Source organism: Erythrolamprus reginae, chromosome 5, assembly GCF_031021105.1.
Source record: "Erythrolamprus reginae isolate rEryReg1 chromosome 5, rEryReg1.hap1, whole genome shotgun sequence".
NCBI classification, from domain to species: Eukaryota; Metazoa; Chordata; class Lepidosauria; order Squamata; family Dipsadidae; genus Erythrolamprus; species Erythrolamprus reginae.
The window spans coordinates 14331791-14341477 of NC_091954.1; the positions used below are offsets into that span (position 1 = coordinate 14331791).

At 43.9% G+C, this 9687-nt stretch overlaps 1 protein-coding gene across 4 annotated transcripts in view; it reads right to left on the reverse strand.

Annotated features, from left to right (window-relative positions):
• The window catches only part of SEC24C (SEC24 homolog C, COPII coat complex component), an 86884-nt gene extending 80052 nt beyond the window's left edge, over positions 1-6832 (reverse strand). The window contains exon 1 of one of the 4 annotated variants that reach the window (XM_070752081.1): positions 6421-6832. The gene's annotated coding sequence lies outside the window, so the exon portion shown is untranslated. The remainder of the gene's footprint in view (positions 1-6420) is intronic. The other 3 variants (XM_070752080.1, XM_070752078.1, XM_070752079.1) reach the window with 3 other exon arrangements.
• Between the last annotated feature and the right edge of the window lie 2855 nt (positions 6833-9687).

Genomic DNA, 9687 nt, shown 5'->3' on the forward strand with positions numbered 1-9687 from the left:
AAAATTTAACAAATATGGAAGAGCCTCTTAGTGATATAAAGAAATAATAATAATAATAATTATTATTATTATTATTATTATTTATTAGATTTGTATGTCGCCCCTCTCCAAGAACTCGGAGCGGCGCTATATATATATATATATGTTCCCTCGATTTTCGCGGGGATGCATTCCAAGACCGCCCGCGAAAGTCGAATTTCCGCTAAGTAGAGATGCGGAAGTAAATACACTATTTTTGGCTATGAACAGTACCACAAGCCTTCCCTTAACACTTTGAACCCCTAAACTGCAATTTCTCATTCCCTTAGCAACCATTTAGATTATTACTCACCATGTTTATTTATTAAAGTTTATTTAAAAAATATTTATTAAAGGCGGACGAACGCTTGGCGATGACGTATGATGTCATCGGGCGGGAAAAACCGTGGTATAGGGAAACAAACAGCAAAGTATTTTTTAATTAATATTTTTGAAAAAACGTGGTATAGCCGTTTTGCGAAGTTCGAACCCGCGAAAATCGAGGGACCACTGTATACAGATCATGTGTTCTTGATAAAATCACGGTGTAAAGTGAGAAGAAGCCAATTTATCTACATTTAAAAATCATTTTCACTATATCCCACCCACTATGTCAGATTAAAGGAAGCCTAATGAAGCATTTTCTCCTGTCCTTATAAAGTGCAGCATACCTTGTGCTAGCTGTCCTTAATAAATATGTCAAATTAGAATTTAGAAGCCAAAACTTCTCCATCAACACATTGCTATGGCAAGCTATTTCCTTAAAACACTTCTATCCACTTCTGTCCAGATATCTTCAAGTGGCCAAGGTTGGGAAACACTGCCCTATGGGGCACCAAAATGTGGCCATGTCACCATGTCAAAGAGACCCTCCAACAATTAATGACACTTTGTTACTTTGAATTGTCACAAACTGAGGATTCCCTGTGTGGCTCAGAGACACATGGCCGAAGGGATGCCAGGGGTAATTTTTTTTATCAACCAAGGAGGATTCCTACAGGAAATGCACCCAGCCAGGCAAAAGAAAATTCCCTTCAAAATTTCAATATTGTGATGGATAATAGATAGGAGGCAAGCACAAATACTTTGGGATAAATCTCCAGAATTTTTAAGGCTTAAATTAGGGTTAAATTGGTTTGAAGGTGTCTCAGATATGTTGCTTGAGAGAGCTTCAGGCATTTTCTGAGCCTAACGAACAGAGACTCTGCATTGAGAGGCCCAAAAAGTACATTTTGCCAACAGATGGCCTAAGTGATGTCGATTTGAAGAAGTCTCTAAGGACCAAAGCAAGAAAACTAATTTTTCTCAAAAACTGAGGGGCAGTAACCTAGCTCTGGCTTCCCAAACCCATCTATAAATTGTAAAATGATATTCTTAATACACTTTGGACTGCAACTTATCTAATCAACTTACTTTTAATAACCTCAAGGGTATTGAGATTTGCAAAAGAGCACATCAGAGTTCCATAAGTACAGCTGGTATCAGGAAGAGGAAGAAAAAAACTCCCACAATGCAAATAATAAGGTCTACTTTAGATATTTATTTATTTATTCATTCATTCATTCAATTTTTATGCTGCCCTACTCCTTAGACTCAGGGCGGCTTACAAGATGTTAGCAATAGCACTCTTTAACAGAGCCAGCATATTGCCCCCATAATTCTCATTTTACCCACCTCGGAAGGATGGAAGGCTGAGTCAACCTTGAGCCGGTGATGAGATTTGAACAGCTGACCTACAGATCTACAGTCAGCTTCAGTGGCCTGCAGTACAGCACTCTACCTGCTGCGCCACCCCGGCTCATGTGCTATAATGCAACGGTTGATCAGAACTAATAACTAACAAATGAAAGGCAGAACTCCCCAACTCAACAGTTTGAACCAGTCTTCTTCAATTTTAAAAAACTGAATATAGGTCAGTGATGGCGAACCATTTTTGGTTCATGTGTCAAAAAGGGTGTGTTTGGGAGTGCTAGCATGTGTGCACAGCCTCCCCCCGTGCATATGCACAGGTCTTTCTGAAGCCTGGTAGGTTAAAAAAAATGCCTAAATGGGCAAACTGGAAGTTTGGGGAAACGTACTTCCAGTTTGCTGTTGTTCTTTTTTTGCACTCCAGAGGGTTCATGTAAGCTTCCTGAAACTCCAGAGTGTAAAAAACAGCACAACAAACTAGAAGTGCGTTTTCCCAAACTTTCGGTTTGTCTGTCCGGCCTTTATTTTGCCTCCAGGACTTCAGCAAAGCTTCCATGAAGCATCCAGAGGACGAAATGGCCCTTCCCAAGCCCGAAAATTAGCTGGTCAGGGCGCCCGTGCACGCTGGAGCAGAAACATGGCAAAGTCTCGCGTGCCCTTTGATATGGCTCCAAGTGCCACGGATATAGGTAGTCCTTGACTTACAATCATTTTTTCAGTGACCATTTGAAGTTATGGTAGTGTTCAATTAAGAAATTTAATGATAGCCATTGCTGTATCCCTGTGGTAATTTGATCAAAATTTGGGGGCTTGGCAGCCCCTTTGCACTTATGACCATAGGGGTGTTTCAATACCTCCTACCCACTCAACTAAACAATGTCGCTTGGCGGGCCCCAGGGGAAGAGCCTTCTCTGTGGCGGCCCCGGCCCTCCGGAACCAACTCCCCCCAGAGATTAGAATTGCCCCCACCCTCCTTGCCTTTCGTAAGCTGCTTAAAACCCACCTCTGCCGCCAGGCATGGGGGAATTGAGATACGTTTTCCCCCTAGGCCTTTATAATTTTATGCATGGTATGTCTGTATGTATGATTGGTTTTTATAACAATGGGTTTTTAACTGTTTTTAGTATTGGATTATTGTTATATGCTGTTTTATTACTGTTGTTAGCCGCCCTGAGTCTACGGAGAGGGGCGGCATACAAATCCAATAAATAATAATAATAATTATTATTATTATTATTATTTTATTAATTGGATTTATATGCCACCCCTCTCTGAGAACTCAGGGCGGCCAACAACATATATAAAAGACAATGAACATCAAAATCCAATTAATTAAAGTTAAGAATTCAATTTAAAAACCAGAAAAACCCATTAAAATGCACACATATCCATTCAATCAACAAACCCACCATACGTTCATTGGCCAGGGGGCAGAGTCTAATGACCCCAAGCCTGGAGGCATAGACTCTTAAGGAAGATGAGGAGGGTGGGGGCAGTACGAATCTCCGGGGGGAGCTGATTCCAGAGGGCCGGGGGCCCCACAGAGAAGGCTCTTCCCCTAGGTCCCGCCCAGCGACATTGTCTACTTGACAGGACATGTAGAAGGCCGACTCTGTGGGACCTAACCAGTCGCTGGGATTCATGCGGCAGGAGGCGGTCCCATAAGTAGTCTATGCCCTTTTGACCTTCTGATTTCAACAGTTTTGCTCCCAAGCTGACTTTCATTTCCTTCTTGCTCCCACTGCTGACCAAGAATGCCTGGCCTGGCCCTTCATGAAGCAGCTGCTGGTCGAATGAGGCTTTCTTCCCAAGGTCACACATTAAGGTTTCCTTGTGAAACCTGGGAAAGATGGCCAAGAATTGCTTCACAAAGGACAAGGGTTATCATCATCATCAATGGAAGCAAGAAGGTGAAGTTCAGTGGCGATGGTGGAGTGCAGCATAGCCAGCTGCGGTTTCTTGGGATGGCTGTGGCTTTGCGCTAAAATGTTGGGGGAAGCTGGGGCTTCCTGGTTGCTATGAGTTTACACTGTACAGCTGGGGCTTTGGGTTTGCACTACCAGGGCACATAAGACTTCCCAGGATGCTATAGTTTTAGACTGTATCAACGGAGCTAAAATTTGCATTTCATAAATAATAGGCTATAAATAAATAAATGTAATATATAAATATATAAGAAGTTTTGCTGTACTTTCCTTTGGTCAAACCCACATCAAAGAATGAAAAAAAAGTGCTCTATGAAGTACAATGAAGGAACCAGGCAGGTGTAGCCTTGAGAAAGGATGAGTATAATAGTGAAATAATCACCTGGTAGGAATTAATTCTAAGAAATAAATCACTGTTTAAAAAAAAAAAAAACTTCAAGAGAAATTGGCAGGAATTTATTATATTCTCCTTCATCAGATGTGTTCAAATGGAGGCCAGTCAATTATTACTGTGGAATAATTTCATTTTCTGCACTGTATCATTCTATAGTGAATAGAAGGTTGGACTCAAGAGCCTAACCAGTCCATCCTAAATAGAGGTAGTCCTCAAATTACAATGATTGAGCCCCAAATTTCTGCTGCTAAGTGAATTTTGCCCCATTTTACAACCTTTCTTGACACAGTTGTTAAGTAATCACTGAAGTTACATTAGTGACAGGGTTGTTAAATGAGTTTGAGTTTGCTTATTGGAAGTCGCAAAAGGCGATCACATGACCACTGGCACTGCAACTGTTATAAACATGAATCAGTTGCCAAGCATTTTAATTTTTATCCCATGAGCATGAGGCGGCAATGGGGTGTGTGAAAAATGATGCCATTTTTGGTCACTAAATGAACTCTTGTAAGTCAAGGACTACTAATGACTAATAGTAAAATCTTGCTTAAGTTAATGAGAGATAAAGGGTTTACCTAAAGTTAGCTACACCACAGTGGTGTTATTAAGAGAAGTTTTTAAAAAGCAGGAAAGGGCAAAAAACATTAACAAAAGAATTTTCCTGATGTCACCCCTAAGGAGAGACACATCATCATGGAAACTTTAAAGTTCTACACCTATACTGAGTATGTATGCAATAAACAAAGATAATTTAAAACACCAAAAGGAAGTAACTAATATCTGCAACTACCATGCTAATAGACAATTACATCTTTTAAATAGTTCCTTCTCTTATATTTTATGGATGGATGTATATACTGCACTAAGCTAAAATGTCCCCTTTATTGCTTTAACAGAACAATTACATGAATCCAATGACTAAAACTTATTTAACAAATTATGTTAATACACAGATATAAGTGCCATATCTTCATAAACATAATGGTTAGAACACACACACACCCATGGCTATGGCTAGCTGATGAAAGCAAAATAGATTGAAATAGATCTATACTAGCCTCCCTTTCTTTTCATTATCAGCAAAAATATGTTACACATATAGAGTAGTTTGTCGGCTATAAAAATTTAACTGCCTTGGATATGGCCCCTGGAGGGGCCGAGAGGCAAAAAAGAAGCAGTATCTCCCATATTTATGTATACCAGGATGATTCCACAGGAAAAAAACAAACAAACATATAACTCTTCATTAGTCCAAGCACAGCTGAGGAGAACCTGTGGTCTAGACTGGAGGTTAAAACTACTGCCTTACAGACAGACTCCCCAGATTCAAATCCTGACTAGCTGATGAGAGCAAAATAGCTTGAAATGGATCTATACTAGTCTCCCTTCCTTTTCATTATCAGCATTAAAAAATCTGTGTGTGTGTATGTTTCATATTTTTGCTGACAAGTCAAAAGGAAGGGAGGTGTGTGTGTGCATGTATATACACACACACACAAATAAGTTTTTTCTGTCAAATTTCCAATTCAGCAAAATTGGTGTGTGTGTCTCTCTCTCTATATGTGTGTGTGTGTGTGTGTGTTTTAGGTGCGGCATTTTGAAAACACAAATACACAAAATGAAGTTTGACTTTTTAAAAAAACCCTTAACAGGAAAATTTTAGAAATTCAGGGCATAAGAGAAACTAATCAACAAAATAAGGTTTACTGTAGAATAAACCATTGTGGGAGAAAATAAAAGTACTCTAACAAAACTCTACCCATTGTACGTTTAGATTCTGATCTTATGACTTGGTTCTTAAAAGAGTCAGATAGTCAAAAGAGTCTGCGGAGAGGGGCGGCATACAAATCTAATAAATAATATAATAATAATAATAATATTCGAAATACGAAACTACCATGGCTAAAACTGCCTGGCACACAGCACAATGCACAGGTTGGAGTACAGCTTAAAAAAAGTATTCCTTGAGTGTTTAAGGTTTGATATACAATTATAACTATGAAAGGGGATATCTATATGTTTGTATAGGTCGTGTTTTGTTTTTGTGGTATTTATGTCTTTTTTTCTTAATGTAAATAATTAATAAAGATTTTTTAAAAGTATTTTTAATTCCCTTTATGCCTACCACCCGGACGGCTCAGGACCAGCTGAGATGTAGTGGAGTGTAGCCTTTTGTGGGTGTTTGTTATTGTTGTTGTTGTTATAAACCGAGGAGCCGGTTGTTGTTTTTTTAAAGCGCCAGGAACAGACAAACCTACTCACGGCGAGGGTTGCCGGTCTTGGCTTCCAGCTTGAGGCGAGGGGTTAGCCCAGGACACTCTGGAAGCCCCAAATGGCCAGTTCCCGCCGGCACCCGTTTCGTCAGACCCCCCAGGAGCCCCGCAACACACTCACCCATCACGAACAGCGCCCGAGCACGTGGGAGAAGGAGGCAGACAGTCAGGTAGGCGAGCTCCACTTCAATGGCTCCCCCCTCTAGAGCCGTCAACACGACAGACGCGACCCCTGCCTGGCACTAGCCGCCGGGAAGGGCCCAGGCCAACCTGGACCCCTTCTGACAATGGCGGGACGCAACGGTGGGCCCCGGGCCAGACGACTAGGAAGCCGCAGCGGGGTCCCTCTCTCTTCTCCGAAGGGCCTCCCCCGCCAGGAACCAGCGCTCGGCCCAGGACTCGCCACAGCCAGCGGCCCCGGTGATGACCACTTCCGGTTCCTGCGCGCCGGTCACTCCCAGGAAGTGCCCCTCCCAGCCCGCTCGCGATTCTTCCCAGCTTGCCACGTCCTCACTCTATCAACGGCCCGCCCAAGGGGGACGCCCCGTGAAGAGGAAACCGGAACAGGAAATGACGAGAGACCTTTGGAGGCCACCCCGTGAGTCCTTACTGGTTCCTGTTTGGGGGGGGGATGTTTATGTGTGCGCGCGCACCAAGGTAGTTTCCGGTTTCTTCCTCTCGGGGACCGGAGTCGCGCTTTCGTGCTTTCTCCGCCAGATTTGCTTTACACGTGCGTCCGCAGTCCTCTCAGTAGAACATTAAAAAAAAAAGGGTGGCGTGCATAAACGCACCGTTGTGCCGACCGTCCCTGTCTTACTGTCCTATTGTCCTAACTTACCTGTACCTACTTTGCTTATGTTTATACCAACATCTGCTATATTGTACATGTTTTTGACAAATAAATAAATAAAATAAAATACAACAGGCGAATCCATTATGGGCCACCTCTTCCATGCAGGGTAGCTTCTTACTCGGATTAGCTGCGTGGGCAAAAATATAATAATTTATTAGATTTGTATGCCGCCCCTCACCGAAGACTCGGAGTGGCTCACAACAAACTATGCAGTGTACAAATCCAATCTTTAAAAAACCCTTATAATAAAAAGCAATCATACAACCCAAACTAGCCATGCATAAACCATAATAGCTAAGGAGTACAGTATATAAATTTCCCCGTGCCTGGCGACAGGTGGGTTTTCAGGAACTTACAAAAGGAAAGCAGGGTGGGGGCAGTCCTAATTTCCAGGGGGAGTTGATTCCAGAGGGTTGGGGCCGCCACAGAAAAGGCTCTTCTCCTGGGTCCAGCCAGATGACATTGCTTAGTCAATGGGACCCAGAGAAGGCCAACTCTGTGGGACCTAATCGGTCGCTGGGATTCATGCGGCAGAATGCGCTCCCAAAGGTGTTCTGGTCCGATGCCATGTAGGGTTTGAATTGTGACTGGAAACTGATTGGCAGCCAGTGCAGGACGCGGAGCGTTGACGAGACATGGGCATATCTAGGAAAGCCCATGATTGCTCTCATGGCCGCATTCTGCATGATTTAAAGTTTCCAAACACTTTTCAAAGGTAGCACCCATGTAGAGAGCATTGCAGTAATCGAACCTTGAGGTGATGAGGGCATGAGTGACTGTGAGCAGTGACTCCCTGTCCAAATAGGGCCGCAACTGGTGCACCAGGCGAACCTGGGCAAATGTCCTTCTCACCACAGCCGAAAGATGGTGCTCTAATGTTAGCTATGGTTCGAGGAGGACGCCCAAGTTGCGAACTCTCTCCGAGGGGGTAAATAATTCCCCCCACGGGTAATGGATGGACAGATGGAATTGTCCTTGGCAAAACCCACAGCCACTCCGTCTTAACTAAATGTGATTCCACCAACCTATCAAATCATTAAAACACAGCCACCCAATCTACTTGCAACCTTTGAACCAGAACTCCACCCCCACCACTATTTATAAGGAATAAATGACAGTTGCAAACAAACCATACTCAAAACAACATGAAGCCAATAACTTCAGCCTGATGATGGTGAATTTGATTTCGCCTAGAAAGTTTAGAACTAAGACGCTTTAAACAAGATCTAAGTATTGCCCACAAGATTGCCCCGAGTCTTCGGAGAGGGGCGGCATACAAATCTAATAAATTATTATTATTAATATTATTATTATTATTATTATTATTATTATTATTATTATTATATGCTGCAACGTCCTGCCTGTCGGCGACTACTTCAGCTTCAACCACAACAACACAAGAGCACACAACAGATTTAAACTTAATATTAAGCGCTCCAAACTTGACTGTGAAAAAATATGACTTCAGTAACCGAGTTGTCGAAGCGTGGAACTCATTACCGGACTCCATAGTGTCATCCCCAAACTCCCAACACTTTACCCTTATATTATCCATGGTTGACCTATCCAGATTCCTAAGAGGTCAGTAAGGGGCGAGTACAAGTGCACTAGAGTGCCTTCCGTCCCCTGTCCTATTGCTCTCCTATATCTCCTATACCTTTCTTCTATTCCTATATCTCTTCTTCTATTCTTTCATTGATATGTTCTATTATTATGTCTTCTTTTCTATTCTTTCTTAGATACATTTTACCATGAGTATCTCCTCTATAACCTTCATCATGTATTTTACTATGTGTATATAGATATATACCCACTAAAACCCTCGTTGTGTATTGCAGCGTTTCCCAACCGGTGTGCCGCGGCACAGTAGTGTGCCGCGAGACATGGCCAGGTGTGCCGCGAGAAGCTCAAGCTGGGCGGGGCGCTGCCGGCCCCCCTGCCTGAGTGTCATCCTGTGGATGGTCTTGGGCTTCACAGTCGCTTCCTGGTTCCCTCTCCTCCCACCGCCTGTGTCTCCCGCCGTCGCTTCCCACCAAGCCGTCGCCCATTGCCGTGGGTTCCTCGATTGGGAGCTGCCGCTTCCCTCCGTCCAGCTCAGCCACGCTGCCGTAGAAAGCACAGAGGTTATTGCCACCGCTTCTGCCTCCACTCAGGGAGCCACCATGGTCACCGCGCCTTTTCCTCTCCCTCAGCTCAACCACGGTGGCTCCCTGAGTGGAGGCAGAGGTGGCAGCAATAACCTCTGCACTTTCTACGGCAGCGTGGCTGGGCTGCCTGGAAGGAAGCGGCAGCTCCGAGGAATGAGGCGCTGGCGGTAGACACAGGCGGAGGGAGGAGAGGGAACCAGAAAGCAACCGTAAAGCCAAAGACCAGCCACAGGACGACCTTCAGTCAGGGGCACCGGAACCGCGCGCAACCATGGTGGGAGCAGCATGAGGTAGCAACGAGGCGCGAGGACAAGCAGGCAGCTTGGCGGAGGGGAAGCGCTGAGGGGCTCTCCTCCTTCCCCACCCCCGCGCTTCTCTCCCGCCCTGG